General features: G+C 46.3%; 1 protein-coding gene across 2 annotated transcripts in view; it reads left to right on the top strand.

Moving 5' to 3' along the window:
- Positions 1 to 14,263: 14,263 nt before the first annotated feature.
- TNK2 (tyrosine kinase non receptor 2) overlaps positions 14,264 to 17,464 on the top strand; it is a 39,844-nt gene continuing 36,643 nt past the window's right edge. The window contains exon 1 of one of the 2 annotated variants that reach the window (XM_070045457.1): positions 14,264 to 14,481. The gene's annotated coding sequence lies outside the window, so the exon portion shown is untranslated. Of the gene's footprint in view, positions 14,482 to 14,989; positions 15,614 to 17,464 lie in introns of those variants that run through there. The other variant, XM_060298214.1, reaches the window with a different exon arrangement.

Below are 17,464 nucleotides of genomic sequence, written 5' to 3'. Positions count from 1 at the left end.
AAAAGGTATTCAATGCAAATGGAAATCAAAAGAAAGCTGGAGTAGCAATACTTATACCAGACAAAGGAGACTTTAAAATAAAGACTGTTACAAGAGACAAAGAAGGACACTACATAATGATCAAGAGATCAATCCAAGAAGATATAACAATTGTAAATATATATGCCCCCAACATAGGAGCACCTCAATATATAAGGCAAATGTTAACTCAATATAGTAGGGGACTTTAACAGCCCACTTACATCAATGAATAGATCGTCCAGACAGAAAAATCAGTAAACACAGGCTTAAATAAGACATTAGACCAAAGGGGATTTCATTGATATTTATAGAACATTCCATCTGAAAGCAGAATACACATTCTTTTCAAGTGCACATGGAACATTCTCCAGGATAGATCACATGCTGGGCCATAAGGCAAGCCTCAGTAAATTTAAGAAAATTGAAATCATATCAAGCACCTTTTCTGACCATGCTACGAGATTAGAAATCAACTACAAGAAAAAAACTGTAAAGGCTAAACAATATGTTACTAAACAGCCAACAGATCACTGAAGAAATCAAAGAGGAAAGCAAAATATACCTAGAGACAAATGAAAATGAAAACATGACAATCCAAAGCCTTTGGGACACAGCAAAAGCAGTTCTAAGAGGTAAGTTTATAGTGATACAAGCTTACCTCAGGAAACAAGAAAAATCTCAAATAAACAACCTAACCTTACACCTAAAGCAACTAAAAAAGAAGAACAAACAAAACACAAACTTAGTAGAAGGAAAGAAATCATAAAGATCAGAGCAGAAATAAGTGAAATAGAGATGAAGAAAACTATAGAAAAAAATCAATGAAACTAAAAGTTGGGTCTTTGAAAAAATAAACAAAATTGGGAATTCCCTGCTTGTCCAGTGGTCAGGACTGGGCGCTTTCACTGCCGAGGCCTGGGTTCAGTCCCTGGTCGGGGAGCTAAGATCCCACAAGCCATGCAGTGCTGCCAAAAAAAAAAGAAAAGATAAAATTGATAAACCTTTAGCCAGACTCATCAAGAAAAATATGGAGAGGGCCCAAATCAATAAAATTAGAAATGAGAACGAAGTTACAACTGATGCCACAGAAATACAAAGCACCATAAGAGCCTACTACAGGCAACTACATGCCAATAAAATGGACAACCTAAAAGAAATGGACAATTTCTTAGAAAGGCGCAATCTTCCAAGATTGAACCAGGAAGAAATACAAAAAATGAAGACCAATCACAAGTCCTGGAATTGAATTTGTGATTAAAAAACTTCCCAACATACAAAAGTCCAGGACCAGACAGCTTCACAGGTAAAATCTGTCAAACATTTAGAGAAGAGTTAACACCTATCCTTCTGAAATTATTCCAAAAAATTGCAGAAGAAAGAACACTCCCAAACTCATTCTGAGGCCACCATCACCCTGATACCAAAACCCAACAAGGATACCACAAAAATAGAAAGTCACAGGCCAATAACACAGATGAACATAGACGCAAAAATCCTTGACAAAATACTAGCAAACTGAATCAAACAATACATGAAAAGGATCATACACCATGATCAAGTGGGATTTAACCCAGGTTTGTAAGGATTCTTCAACACCCACAAATCAATCAGTGTGATACCACACAGCAAATTGAAGAATAAAAACCAAATGATCATTTTAATCAATGCAGAAAAACTTCTGATAGAATTCAACTTCCATTTATGATAAAAACTCTTCAGAAAGTGGGCAGAGAGGAAACATACCTCAACATAATAAAAGCCATATATGACAAACCCACAGCTAACATCATACTCAACGGTGAACAATTCTTCTAAGATCAAGAACAAGACAAGGATGTCCACTCTTGCCACTTTTATTCAACATAGTCTTGGAAGTTCTAGCCACAGCAATTTGAGAAGAAAAAGAAATAAAAGGGATCCAAATTGGAAAAGAAGTAAAACTGTCACTGTTTGCAGATGACATGATGCTCTACATATAAAATCCTAAAGATGCTACCAGAAAACAACCAGAGCTCAATGAATTCAGTAAAGTTGCAGGATACAAAATTAATATACAGAAATCTGTTGCATTTCTATACACTTATAACAAGGGATCAGAAAGGGAAATTATAGGAAACAATCCCATTTACCACCACATCAGAAAGACTAAAATACCTAGGAATAAACCTACCTAAGGAGACAAAAGACCTTTTCTCTGAAAAACTATAAGATGCTGATGAAAGAAATCAAAGATGACACAAACAGATGGAAAGATATACCATGTTTCTGGATTGGAAGAATCAGTATTGTCAGATGACTATACTACCAAAGTAATTTACAGACTCAATGCAATCCCTAACAAATTACCAATAGTATTTTTCACAGAATTAGAACAAAAAATTTTATAATTTGTATGGCAACACAAAAGACCCCAAATAACCAAAGCAATCTTGAGAAAGAAAAAGGGAGCTGGAGGAATCAGGTTCCCAGCCTTCAGACTATACTACAAAGCTACAGTAATCAAAACAGTATGGTACTGGCACAAAAACAGAAATATAGATCAACGGAACAGGATGGGAATTCCAGAGATAAACCCACGCACCTATGTTCACCTAAGCTATGACAAAGGAGGCAAGAATATACAATGGAGAAAAGACAGTCTCTTCAATAAGTGGTGCTGGGAAAACTGGACAGCTACATGTAAAAGAATAAAACTAGAACATTCTCTAACACCATACACACAAGTAAACTCAAAATGGACTAAAGACCTAAATGTAAGACTGGATACTATAAAACTCTTAGAGGACAGCATAGGCAGAACACTCTCTGACATATTGCAGCAATATCTTTTTGGATCCACCTCCTAGAGTAATGAAAATAAAAACAAAAATAAATGGGACCTAATTAAACTTAAAAGCTTTTGCACAGCAAAGGAAACCATAAACAAAATGAAAAGACAACCCATAGAATAGGAGAAAATATTTGCAAATGAAGCAATCAACGAGGGATTAATCTCCAAAATATACAAACAGCTCATGCAGTTCAATATCAAAAAATACAAACAACCCAATCAAAAAATGGGAAGATCTAAATAGACATTTCTCCAAAGAAGACATATAGATGGCCAAGAGGCACATGAAAAGATGTTCAATGTCACTAATTATTAGAGAAACGCAAATGAAAAGTACCATGAGGGGACTTCCCTGGTGGTGCAAAGGTTAAGAATCTGCCTGCCAAGGCAGGGGACACGGGTTCGATCCCTGGTCTGGGAAGATCCCACATGCCACGGAGCAACTAAGCCCATGCGCCACAATTACTGAAGCCCATGCACCTAGAGCCCGTGATCTGCAACAAGAGAAGCCACTGCAATGAGAAACCCGCGCACCACAACAAAGAGTAGCCTCTGCAACTAGAGAAAGCCCGTGTGCAGCAACAAAGACCCAACGTAGCCAAAAATAAATAAATAAATAAATAAAATAATTTTTTTTTTTTTTTTTTTTTTTTTTTTGCTGTACGCGGGCGTCTCACTGTTGTGGCCTCTCCCGCTGCGGAGCACAGGCTCCGGACGCGCAGGCTCAGCGGCCATGGCTCACGGGCCCAGCCGCTCCGCGGCACGTGGGATCTTCCCAGACCAGGGCATGAACCCGTGTCCCCTGCATCGGCAGGCGGACTCTCAACAACTGCGCCACCAGGGAAGCCCAATAAAATTTTTAAAACAGTTCATTGAGGTATCACCTCACACTGGTCAGAATAGCCATCATCAAAATGTCTACAAACAATAAATGCTGGAGAGGGTGTGAAGAAAAAGGAACCCTCCTACACTGTTCATGGGACTGTAAACTGGTACAACCATTACAGAGAACAGTATGGAGGTTCCTGAAAAAACTAAAAATAGAAGTACCATATGATCCAGCAATTCCTCTCCTGGGCATAAATCCAGAGAAAACCATAATTCGAAAAGATACATGCACCCCAATGTTCATACCAGCACTATTTACAATTGCCAAGACATGGAAACAACCTAAATGTCCATTGACAGAGGAATGGATAAGGAAGATGTGGTACATGTATATAATGGACTATTACTCAGCCATTAAAAAAGAATGAAATAATGTCATCTGCAGCGACATGGATGGACCTGGAGATCATCATACCAAGTGAAGTAAGTCAGACAGAGAAAGAAAAATATCATGTGATATCAATTATATGTGGAATCTAAAAAAATTTGATACAAATGAACTTATTTACAAAACAGAAACAGACTTACAGACTTCAAAAACAAACTTACCGTTACCAAAGGGGAAAAGTGAGGGGAAGAGATAAATCGGGAGTTTGGGATTAATACATACACACTACTATATATAAAATAATCAACAAGGACCTACTGCACAGCACAGGAAACTCTATTCAATAGTCTGTAATAACCTATATGGGAAAAGAATCTGAAAAAGAATGGATATATGTGTAACTGAATCACTTTGCTGTACACCTGAAATTAGCACATTGTAAATCAACTATACTCTAATATAAAATAAAAATTAAATTAAAAGAAACCCAAGTGCCATGTGGGAAAAGATTGATACACTGATTTCATACAAATTGTAGCATTGCAAAAAAAAAAAAAACATAGCATAAACCAAATCATAAGATAATTGACAAACTAATAAAAAATGTTTTCTCCATACATAAAAGGCTTCCTTAATGCCTAAAGAGATCCTATAACACCTTTCTGATGTAGCATCATTCCTGTGGCCCCTTCTCTTTTCTGTATTTTTTGCCCTGTTTCCTGCTCCTCTCCCTGCTGAAAATGTCTATCCTATGTAAGTGCTCACACCAAGGACCAGGAACCTCATCAGCTCAAAGTGTATCTGACTATTATCCACGCAGGCTACCAGTGTTTAGGAAAAAACTATGTGCGAGTGCATTCATGCATGTATGAACTGGAAGGTAAGGAGGCCTGATGGCCTAACCTGTTCCCATGCTAGAACTCAGCCCCAGCCTTCCTTGATATCCAGCTATTCCCCTCAACTAATTCCATAAGGTGCTTTCTCATCACCCCCAACCAAGCATATAGAGACTGGCCCATATATAATTTCTATACGTAAATCATCAGAACTCACTAGGATATTCTTACTCCCTTCTGTTTTTGCAGCTCAGCTTTGGCATGGTATATATGTATTTGCTAGAGGGAAAGTTGGGAAAAAGAATTAGTAGAGTAGGAGCCCTGAATTTGTATCTGGGTCATGGAGATTCTAATCCAATTCAATTAAATTGCTGGACGTCCTTGGGTAATCTGCTGTACATCTCAAGACCTCCGTTTCCTCACTTCTAAATGAGGGGGTTAGGCCTGCTGTTCTCTAAGATCCTTTCTAGCTCAAACAAAAAATCCCTCTCCCACTGAGAATGTATGTTTCCTCCCTCAAACCCAGATTTGATTCTATCCTCTTAGGGTACCTTTACAATCCTTTCTTACCCATCCCAATAGCTCAGATGTGCTACCGATGAGATTGTTAATCTGTCCTTATCTTGTAGACATTCTTCAGGCACTTATGCAGGTGCCCTGGATCTCCCCAACTAGTGTTTCCCATTGGTTTAACCACCTGATCACCTCCTTTGGGGCTGTTGATATTGAGGTGTCTTGGACCCACGTTCTCCCTAACGGCACTAAGGTGGTAGCTGAGAGGAAGTGAGTCTGGGGAGGAGGAGGCAGGCTGGAGCCCTGCAGTGTCTGGGGTCTGCACAGAGTGCCGAAGGAGGGGATGTGGAAAGAGGCGGCCAAGGACCTGAGTCTGGTTCCTGGGCAAATGAGAGAGCCAGGGGAGTCGAGGAGAGAGGGCTGGATTTGAGAGTCTGGGTTCTGTTGCCACTTCCTCAGACTGGCATGACCAAAAGGAAGTGTCTGGTAGTCACCAATGAACATTGTGGTTCAAGAGGGCAGCCACAGATGCAGGGAGCTCTATCCTGTGGGCCTAATTAGCTCAGATGTGTGTGTGTTTGCAGGTGGGGATGGCAATGAGTGGAAATTAGCTGACCAAGCTGCAGAGGTGGCCAAAAAAGCAGCAGGTATGAGCTTCCCTGGGATGGTCATCACTGGAGCAGAAAGAGGAAGAACAGTCAGCTAAGGATTGTGCCATATCTACACTACCAATGGGGAGATTTAAACAAAGATGGAGAGAGGAACAGCAGGGAGGTCCAAAAGTGAAAAAATACCTCAGTAGCCCTGAGTGTTCCTCATTTCTAAACTTAGCACAGTGAGTTCCAAGGAAAGCCAGATCTGGGGGACGTAAAGAAGGAGTAGGTGAAGAATGAAAGGAGCCAGTCCTTTCTTTGTTTAGTCTTGCTTCCCTCAACTAGCAGTTTCTTGCTTACGCATATGGATCATGTCTTCTTTGATTGTGCCTGACATTGGCTTGGGTACGTGACAGATCAAGACTACATTCCATCAGAAAGGGAGATAAAGAATTAATATTGTTAAAATGGCCATACTGCCCAAAGCAATCTACAGATTTAATGTGATCCCTATCAAATTACCTATGACATTTTTCACAGAACTAGAACAAATAATCCTAAAATTTATATGAAACCATGAAAGACCTAGAATTGTCAAAGCAATAAAGCAGGAGGCATGATCCTCCCAGACTTCAGACAATACTACAAAGCTACAGTAATCCAAATGGCATGGTTTTGACACAGAAACAGACATATGGACCAATGGAACAGAATAGAGAGCCCAGAAATAAACACACCTATGGTCAACTAATCTTCAACAAAGGAGGAAAGAATATACAATGGAGAAAAGACGGTCTTCAAGTGTTGCTGGGAATGCTGGACAGCCATATATAAATCAGTGAAATTAGAACACTCCCTCACACCATACACAAAAATAAACTCAAAATGGCTTAAAGACTTAAGTATAAGACATGATACCATAAAACTCCTAGAAGAGAACATAGGCAATACATTCTCTGACATAAATCGTAGCAATGTTTTCTTAGGTCAATCTCCCAAAGTAACAGAAATAAAATGAAAAATAAACAAATGGGACCTAACCAAACTTATAAGCTTTTGCACAGCAAAGGAAACCATGAACAAAATGAAAAGACAACCTACAGAATGTGAGAAAATACTTACAAATGATGTAACCAACAAGGGCTTAATTTCCAAAATATACAAACAGCTCATACAACTCAATAACAAAAAACCAAACAACCCAATCAAAAAATGGGCAGAAGACCTAAACAAACATCCAAAGAGGACATACAGATGGCCAAAAGGCACATGAAAAGAGGCTTGACATTGCTAATTATCAGAGAAATGCAAATCAAAACTACAATGAGCTATGACTTTACACCAGTCAGAATGGCCATCATTAAAAAGTCTACAAACAATAAATAAATGCTGGAGAGGGTGTGGAGAAAAGGGAACCCTCCTACACTTTTGGTGGGAATGTAAATTGGTGCAGCCACTATGGAGAACAGTGTTGAGTTTAGTTTTCCTTAAAAAAGGAAACTAAACAGTTTTAGTTTTCCTTAAAAAACTGAAAAAAGAACTACCGTATTATCCAGCAATCCCACTCCTGGGCATATATCCAGAAAAGACAGAAACTCTAATTCGATAAGATACTTGCACCCCAATGTTCATTGCAGCACTATTTACAATAGCCAAGACATGGAAGCAACCTAAATGTCTATTGACAGATGAATGGATAAAGAAGATGTGTTGTGTATATACAATGGAATATTACTCAGCCATTAAAAAGAATAAAATAATGCCATTTGCAGCAACATGGATGGACCTGGAGATCATCATACTAAGTGGGGTAAGTCAGACAGAGAAAGACAAATACCATATGATATCACTTATATGTGGAATCTAAAGAAAATGATACAAATGAACTTATTTACCAAACAGAAACAGACTCATAGATGTAGAAAGCCAACTTATGGTTACCAAAGGGGAAAGGGGAGGGGGAGGGATAAATTAGGAGTTTGGAACTAGCAGATACAAACTACTATATATAAAATACATAAACAACAAGGACCTACTGTATAGCCAAAGGAACTATATTCAATATCTTGTAATAAACTATAATGGAAAAGAATATGAAAAAATATATATATATGTATAGCTGAATCACTTTGCTGTACACCAGAAACTAACACAGCATTGTAAATCAACTAAACTTCAATCTAAAGAAATAAATTTTTTGAGGCAAAAACAACCAAAAGAACCCCGATGAATGGATAAAGAAGCTGTAATACACACACACACACACACACACACACACACACACACACACACACACACACACACTCAATGGAATACTACTCAACCAAGAGAACAAAATTTTGCCATGTGCAGCAACACGGATGGACTTGGAGGGCATTATGCTAAGTGGAATAAATCAGACAGAGAAAGACATATACTGTATGCTATCACTTATATGTGGAATCTAAAAAATACAAAAAACGAATGAATAAAACAAAAAAGCAGACTTGCAGATATAGAGAACAAACTAATACCAGTGAGGGGGAGGGTGTAGGGGTTGGGGAATGGGAGGTACAAACTACTGGCTGTAAGATAGGTTCAACGGTGTATTGTACAACATGCGGAATACAACCAATATTTTGTAATGACTGTAAATGGAAAGTAACCTTTAAAAACTGTATTAAAAGTTTAAAAAATAAATAAATAAAAGAGTACCTGGACACGGTAGTCTGTTGGTTACCAACTTCAACTCTAGGTGTCCACCAGAGGGCGTCAGAACCCAGTACTATGGCGCTTCATCCTGAATAGCCCATGTTGATCCAGGGCTTGTAATCTCTGGACTCATCTGGCTCTTTCTCTAGCAGGGCAGAGGGGGCAGGGTGTGGGAGCACCTGGCAGCACCTCCTCCCACTGCCCTAGTAAGGTTTTGAAAATGTTTGAACTGCCTGGGGGCATGTGAGCCCAGCCCCTGGAGCAGCTCGGGGGAGCTCTGACTTGCTTGATAAGGTGAAGGCACAGGTCTGTTCTTGGTCCTGGGAGGATGTGACCTGGGTTAGCAGGTAGCCCCACGCCAAAGAATTCCTTCAGAAATCCCTCCCTTCACCTCCACTAAGGGGCAAATGGTCCATTCCTGACTAAGAAATCTCTTGCCCTTTGTCATACTGGATCGTTTGCTCAGACACCAGACCTGACCCCACACCTCACTTCCCTCCCACCTCAGCTCAGGCACTGGGGGTGCTCCAGGGAACCAGCACCCACTGTTTCTGGTTGCACACTGGAATCACCAGGGGAGCTTTTAAAACCTATGTATTTTGAGCCCCACCCCAGAGATTCCAACTGAATTGTTCTGGGGTGGGACCTGGGCAGCAGTGTTTTTAAAAGCCTCCCATGTGATTCTTATGTACAGCATTACTGAGAATCTCTGGGTTCAAGGCCTTGCTAACCAAGTGTAGGAGCTTGACAGGAATGTAGCATCGCAGCATCCCCTTCCCAGCTTGCTGAATCAGAACCTGTCTTTCAACCAGATGCCTGGGTCATTCAGTGGCACACTGCAGTTTGAGAAGCACTGGTCTAGTCAGCATACTATTCTACTTCGTCCACGCTCATTCCCCGGACCTGAACCACAGCCTCCACAGCTTTCTCAAGTTGGGGCACTGGCCTTCAGAAGTCTTCGCCTCTGATCTGCAGAAAGAAACACATTTTATATCAAGATGTAGAGCACACCTGTGTATATATAACGAAACCATACCTTTACTATTGTTACCAAACCAAACTTCAGTCCATTCACTCGGGCACAGTAAAGCCAATCTGCTGACACCGGATTGTGGTGAAGGAAAGCGCAGCGTTTATTGCAGGGCACCAAGCAAGGAGTCCAGGCTGCTAGTGCTCCAAAGACCCAACTCCCTGATGGCTTTCAGGGAAAGGTTGTTAAAGACAGGGTGAGAGAAAAGGGTGGATGATCAGCTCGTGGACATTCTTCTGATTGGTTGTTGGTGAGTAATTGGGAATCAGCATCATCAACCTCCTGATTCCAACTGGTCTGGGGTCTACGTGCTTGTGGGCAGCATGCAGTTAACTTCTTCCACTTCGTGGGGGTTTTAGTAGCTGTCAAACAGCTCAAAGGATATGATCCAGTATATTACCTATAGCCCTTGAGGAGGAACTAACAGTCCTTGACTTTGTTTAATGACTAAACTATTATTATTCTGTCTTGCTTGGCTGTTTTCCTTTCTTTCTGCATTTTCTTACTTCTCTGATTAAATTTATTCTTTGGAAGTTGGGGAAGGCCTAGGAGGCTAAAGTTTTTCTACAGACAAGAGGGAGGCAGAGGACTTGGTGGGGGGTAGGGTCTGTCCTGGGAAGGCCCCATAGGGTCCTGCTTGGTTACACTATCTGTGATGCAATCTCACCCATTCAATAGACATTGCTGGCACCTACTGTATACTTGGCACTGTTCTAGGTGCCTGTGCCAGTCTTATCCCCAGACAAAACTTCCTGTTATTGTGGAGTTTATCTTGGTGGGCGGAGGCCAGGGAAGGTTGTCAGAAAGTTAAAAGTAAATCATAAATATGAAGGTCATGCTTGAAGATTATAGTTTCTTTTACAACTTACATTTGGGGGGACTTCCGGATCCTGATTATGGTGTTTCTTGATCTCAGTGCTGGGTGTATTCACTTTGTAAAATGCCCAAGTCTTTGCACTTCTCTGGATGCATGTTATACTTCAATGAAAAGTTCAGAAAATTATATTCTGATATTTTCTATTACTGTCCTCTTTCATTAAAAAAAAAAAAAGCCAGGGCTTCCCTGGTGGCGCAGTAGCTGAGAGTCCGCCTGCCAATGCAGGGAACATGGGTTCGTGCCCCGGTCTGGGAAGATCCCACATGCCGCGGAGTGGCTAGGCCTGTGAGCCATGGCCGCTGAGCCTGCGCGTCCGGAGCCTGTGCTCCGCAGTGGAAGGGGCCACAGCAGTGACAGGCCCGTGTACCACCAAAAAAAAAAAAAAAAAAAAAAAGCCAGTTAAGGGACTTCCCTGGTGGCGCAGTGATAAAGAATCCACCTGCTAATGCAGGGGACATGGGTTAAAGCCCAGTCTGGGAAGATCCCACATGCCGTGGAGCAACTAAGCCCATGTGCCACAACTACTGAGCCTGTGCTCTAGAGCCCACAAGCCACAACTACTGAGCCCATGTGCCACAACTACTGAAGCCCACGTGCCTAGAGCCCATGCTCTGCAACAAGAGAAGCCACCACAAAGAGAAGCCCATTCACTGCAACTAGAGAAAGCCCACAAGCAGCAATGAAGACCCAACACAGCAAAATAAAAGCCAGTTAAAACTCACTAAATTCAGTGCACCTCCAGCTAATAGTTTGCAAGAGTAGTTTAAAAAACATTGCTCTATTTTAAAAACCAAAACAGAACCCCAAAAACCTTCAGCCCAGCCACTCTGCAGCATCAACACTCTTGGCCGAGCACCTGCTTACAGGTGCCTTCATCACCCGCTGCGGCCTTCCTTGCCCTCCTGCTTACCCCAAACATGCAACCATTTCACAGTGGAGATTCTTCAAGGCACTGCCACAAGCCTCCCTCAAGCAGCTTGGGCTGCCTCTGCTTAGAACTAGACCTGACAAGCCCTTCTCCCTGCAGAATCACTCTCCTGTGGGCAGCTCTTTTCAAGTTTCAGATCTGGGAAGAGACTGGCACAGGCACATTGGAGGGTTGGGGTTATCCCCCCAGCCTCCTAAATCTCCTAAGCCTTGTGTTTCTAGCCTGTGTCTCATTTCCTCCATTGTGCTGTCAGTCCCCTTGGGAGAGAGCAGTCTCCTCAGCTACCAGTACCAGAGTCAAACACAATGAAGAGAAGGAGACATGCTCCAAGACAACTTCCATCACAGCCCCAGTGATCAACGTGGTGGTGGGGACAGTCCAGGAGCTGAGATGGCAGGATGGGGGAAGGGAGCAGGAGACCTCTTTTCTGTGAGCCTGAAGCTCCAGATAACCCTGCACTAGGGATGTTGGAGGCATGGGTCTGGCTCTTGAGAGCAACTGGAAGGGAGATGGGAGAATGGGGAGCTGGGCTTCCCTAAGAGAATCACCCAGCAGAACAATCCAGCATGTAGGTGCTTTGACTCTTTGCCTTGTTTGATTTAGAGCTTGATTTACCAGCAGAGAAACTTGCTCCAAATCAGCTGTTTGCATCTATTGATCCCCCAAATCTGGTCAGACTGATGCCAAAAATCTCGGCTCTCTGTGCACCAATGCCAAACAGAAATACAGAGTTTTGGAGGAACGAGAAAAATGGCTTTAATCTTTGTCTGGCAAAGGGGAAAACACAGCAGGCTAGCACCTCAAGAACTGTACCCCCCCTTCCCAGGGAATCAGACAAGATCTTATAGGTGGGGCTCACAGTCCAGGGTATATGATAAGGATCAAAATTGTGAAGGTCTTGCATTCTTCTTGCATTATTTCAAAACAGTCACAGCTGGTGTCAGGCAGCTGGGTAACTGGGTCCAGCAGCCCAGTACTTGAGCCTGTTTGTCTCTGGTTTATCTTTTTTTCTGAAATGCAAAAGGCTACAAGGGGTGATTTGTTATAAGGGAGTGCAGGGTAGTAGGGCATGATGTAATTTACATAGAGTTAGGGGGTATTACCATGCAGGATGTAATTCACATAGTGTCAGGGAGTAATAGGTTAGCTTTGTGAAGGACAAATCTAGTTACAGACACTACAGATTAGCAACAGTTAAAATAAAGCTAGGAGTGATTAACCCTTTCCATCCCATTTGTTTCTCCTCTAGCCTGTTCACTGTTCCCTTTACTTTCCTTGTTCTCAGGAGAGGAAAAACTTCATTTCTATTTTTGTTGCAACAAATTCCCCAGTGCTAGTTCATTCCGTCCATATTAATGGAGGAAGGGAAATGGGCGTCATTCTTGTCTGGCTGAGGACAAAACTTCAGTTTTGCTCCACTTGACAATCACCAGCTGTCCAGCCCAGGGGCCCATCTACTACTTTAAAACCTGATGCTTCCCAAAGCTCCTGGGTATGGTGTTGCTTTGTTGTCCCTTATTGGTTCAGAGCAGACTTGGGAGTCAGAAAAGTGGATTTGAATTCTGGCTTCACTACTACCAGCTGTTACTTAATCGTGTAGAGCCTCAGTTCTATCACCTGTGGAGTATTGCCTGCCCTAGACCCTGTCTCGGCCCAGGTGGGGTGCATTCAACTTCCTGCTCAGTGGCCCTGGCTGCATGGTGAAGGGCAACCCCCTTACACACACTGTTATCGAATGATTTAGTAGAAAGTTGCCCTGCTCACCTCACAGGGAAAAACGCCATGACCCAAATCCACCCAGTCCAGCCCCCCATAGCTGTCTAGAACCCGCGCCCTTCTCATTGTCCTACTGTCCTCAGGCCAGAGCCCTTGGGCCCAATGCTGGAAAATAAGAGTGCAGGAGTCACCCTTACACAGTTCTCTGATGTCTGATCCCTGGGACAATTCTGTCTGGAGTTGTTTTATTATTAAACGCATCTTATAGATGAGGTACAGTCAGAAACGGCCAACTTGCCCTAGCTTTTGGGTTCTAAGCTTGGCAGCCCAAGGCCGCCTCCAGCTGTGCTAGGATCTGGGTCTGCAGGTTGCACTATCACTGGGAGAAGGAGCTCTGAATTTTCTCCTCCTTTCGGGGTACAGACCCAAGAGGGAGCAGTGCAAGAGGAAGACTCCCTTTGCCTGGGACTCTTTCTGCCTGTATTCCCAGCAGGAAGTGTCACAGGCCTGAGCCCGGCTCTCCCTTGGCCCCAGGGTAAAGGTGGAGGCAGCCCAGGTTCATAGGTCTCTGGGCTGTTGCTGAAAGATTAGGACTAGAGTCCCTCTCTGCAGTCAAACACTCACTGGATTGGGACCTTGGAAACTTTCCGGTCCAATCTCCTCTTCATTTTAGAAACGAAGCATCTGAGGCCAGAGGTAAGTGTTTTTTTTACACTCGTAAGTCAGGAGCAGCTGAACTGCTACTTAGAATTCGAGACTCCTACTTCAGCGCTCCTCCATTGGGCCCTGTTGACTACACCGTCTCAGTAGGCACTCCCTACCTTCCGGTTCACCTCTTCTCCCTCTGGCTCCACAGGAAGGCGCAAGCAGGGCTTCTAGTGGGATGAAGAAGGGGGAGCAGTAGGGGCTCTGAAGGAAGGAGAAGTAAGTGGGACATGGCCCCTTAAGGCCCCGCCCGGCCCCCAACCCGGCCAGGCTCCGCCCCCCTCGGGCAGCGCAGGCGCAGGCTGGCTCCAGGAACCCCCGGCGGGAGGGCGGGCGCTCTTGGTTCTCCGGCCGGGGCGTGGGGCCGCAGCACCTGCGGGGGCCTGCGCAGGGCGCGGCGCCCGGCGGGCGGACGTCGACGCCCAGGAGCGAGGGCTGGGAGCCGGGACCGGGACGTGTGGGCGGAGCGGGAGGGGACGCGACCCCGCAGCCCCCTCCCCCGGGGGACGGGGCGGAAGGAACCGGGTAGGGGGGTGTGAGCGGGCGGCGAGGGCAGCACCATCTGGAGGGGCGGGACCGCGCGGCCTCTGGTGGGCAGGAGAGTGCGTTGGGCAGTGCCGGCTGGGGGCCCTAGGCCGGGAGCGCAGGAGGAGCGCGGCGGGCTCTGCCCAGCGCTGCAGGAGCAGCATCCGCAGCGGATCGGGGTTCTCAGCTGGGGCCCGCAGCAGCTCCGCGGGCTGAAGTTCGGTGTGGAGGAGCAGGGGGGCGTGGGTCCGGCCGTGCAGGAGGAGGGCGGCGTGGGTCCGGGGGTGCAGGAGCGGGGCGGCCGGGGCCGCGAGCCTAGCCTGGGGGTGGTGTGGGGGCCTGCGGACAGCGCGGACTGGAAGCGCCCGCCGCCGTGGACGGGCTCCGCGGGCTGGCCTGTGGTGCAGGAGGAGGGGCTGGGCCCCCGCAAGCAGTACCAGGAGAAAGGGGGAGGCAGCCCCGCAGTGCAGGAACGGGGGGAGGCTCGCACCGGGGTGCAGGAGCAGGGGGAGGGGAGCCCACGCAGGCTGCTACAGCAGCCCGAGCAGCTGTCCGAGCTCGGGGACGGCCTCTGGGAGAGCAGAGACGAGCTCGAAAGTTCCGAGGAGCGGGGGGAGCAGTACTGGGAGAGCTGCGGGCACCTCAGAGGGGAGGCAGAGGTCCTGGGAGTGGCCCCGGCACGCCGCAAGAGACTCGAAGTGGTGGGGAGGGCCCGGCCAGTGGGGCCCCAGGGCCCTGAGGGAGAGGGGCGCCTGGGGGTGCAGGAAGCAAATTGGCTGCCCGGGGTGCAGGAAGGGCAGGTTGTGCGGGCTGTCCAGGAAACATACCTGGACGGGAAAGGGTCCCAGGAGGGAGACGGACCCCTGGAGGGACACAGGATCCGGAGGCGCAGGCGGAGGAGGAGGTGGTAACTCACAGGCCGGCTGCTCAGCATCAGCATCGGGCCGAGCCAGGGCCGTGGTGAGAGCAGAATGTAGGGGTTTGGGGAGTGGGGGGCAGAAGAGCGCCGTGAACCTGGGAGCGTTGGAAACCACTGCCCAATAGCAGGCAGTGTCCTGCTGGGTCCTTTTCTGCCGCCTCAGCCGGGACATCATAGAAGCTTTGTCTGCAGAGAGCCAGTGGAAGGCAGCAGGTAAGGAAGCCCAGTTCTGTTCTCAGCTGGAATTGGTGTGTTTGGAAGGAGGGGGCTGCAGTTATCGCAGGAGAGCGTGGTCTCCAAACTGCCGTTTTTCATTCCCCTGTGTTTAAACCTGGAGAGGAATGAAGCAGTGCAGTGTTCAACAACGAGACAGGATCCCTCCCCCCAGTACTGTATATGCCAACTGGAGTGATGGGATATTTCCTTAGAGTCTAGACTGGCGGTGAGACTGTCTGGGTGGCTGCCAGGCCTGGGCAGAAGGGAGAGAGGGGTAGTCCCAGGCTGAGGTTGCAGAGGAAGTAGTCATCTCTCCACCCCTCCACCCCCGCTTCACCCGTTTACCGGTAGAGATAGGGGTGCCTCCATGCCATTGCTGGGTTAGTGCAATCAGCACACGCTGATTCACGTCCTCAAAACACGTTGCAGAAAAGGGAAGGGGCAGCATTGCATTAACAGGACCTTATCTTGTAACCCTCTTGGCCACGTGAGCTGAGATGTCAGCGTGGCAGCCGGTAACTTGGGCACGAGCCTGGCCTGCTCCTGCCACACCTTCTTGTCACATTTGATTAATACTGAGGGCCCAGAGCCAAGGATAAATAGTGGGCAGAAGGGTGGAGAGCTGGTGAGGACTTCTGTCTCCATGTGGGCTCTCAGGACCCCAACCTGAAAGTGTGGGATAGGAGAGGTTATCTGCACTGCTGGACTCTGGGCATCCTCGGTGGCCCAGACCTCAGCCCCACCCCATGGAGGTGGACAGATGGGCAGCTGTGGCATCATGGGTTCTGTACCAGCCAGGGCCAGCTCTCAGCCCAGCTTAGAGGTGGGGCTTGCAGAGGTGGGGGCTAGATTTGGCTTCCTGTTGACTTCCTCATGGCCTGGGTGCCAGGCCTATTCATTCCTGCCCCACAGGGGCTTGGTTGGCCACTTGTGGGCCTCATCTGCCTAGGGACGTTCACCTCTTACCTGGCGCTGTCTGGGTTCTTGCTTCTCTAGTCCTCGGGTTGGGGTGGGTACAGAGTTGCTGCCTGTCTCGGGGCCTTAGCCAAGACCCATCTCTGCCCTACCCCAAGGAGTGGCTCTGAGTCAGATGGCCCCCAGACCCCTGTCCCAACTGGACTGGGTGGAGATAGTCCTTTTCTGTTGGGGCAGGGGGAGTGGTGGTCACGTCCTAAGCAGGCAGCTGCTGGGACTCTGCTGGAGGAGCCAGTTAGCCTGCTCCCCATGCAGACCCAGACTTGACTGTCAACTTCGTCCCATGCCTGCCTGTCATCCTGCCACCCCAAACACTCATGCACCGGAAGTTCAGCTGCTGTGTCCAAGGCGTCTGGCTCCTCTGGGACGGCCAGACTGGTTCTTGCGCTCTGGCTTCAGTGGAGAGAACTGTTCTAAACACGCGCACGTAAGCATACACGTTCACCCTGTTTCAGGTTGATTCTTGAATTTGTGGTAGATGAAGAGAAAGAGGACTTTGGCAGATCTGGGTTTACTAGCTGTGTAACTAGTGTGTAACTAGGATAACATTTCTGGGCTTCAGTTCCTCGTCTGTGAGGCGGGCCCTGGTTTTCCCTACAGTGTCCTGAGTGCAGCGGGCTCAGACCCTTCTTTGCCAGCCTAGCATCCACCTTCCCAGGAGCCATGGCCAGTGGACATTAGGCAGGAGGGGTCAGTGCTACCAGACCTTTTCCTCTAGCCCCTGAGCCCACAATTATCCCCCTGCCCTGTGCTTTATCCTGGAAGATGAAGTGTTTGTTTTTAATAATAGCTTTATTGAGGTATAATGACGTATGGTAAATGACACGTATTTAAAACATAATTTAATAAGTTTTAACATACGTGTATACCTGT

The sequence above is a fragment of the Globicephala melas genome, chromosome 4 (genome assembly GCF_963455315.2).
Source record: "Globicephala melas chromosome 4, mGloMel1.2, whole genome shotgun sequence".
In the NCBI taxonomy this organism is placed as follows: domain Eukaryota; kingdom Metazoa; phylum Chordata; class Mammalia; order Artiodactyla; family Delphinidae; genus Globicephala; species Globicephala melas.
Note: the sequence above shows the minus strand (reverse complement) of the source record. Positions and strands in the feature narration are given on the sequence as shown.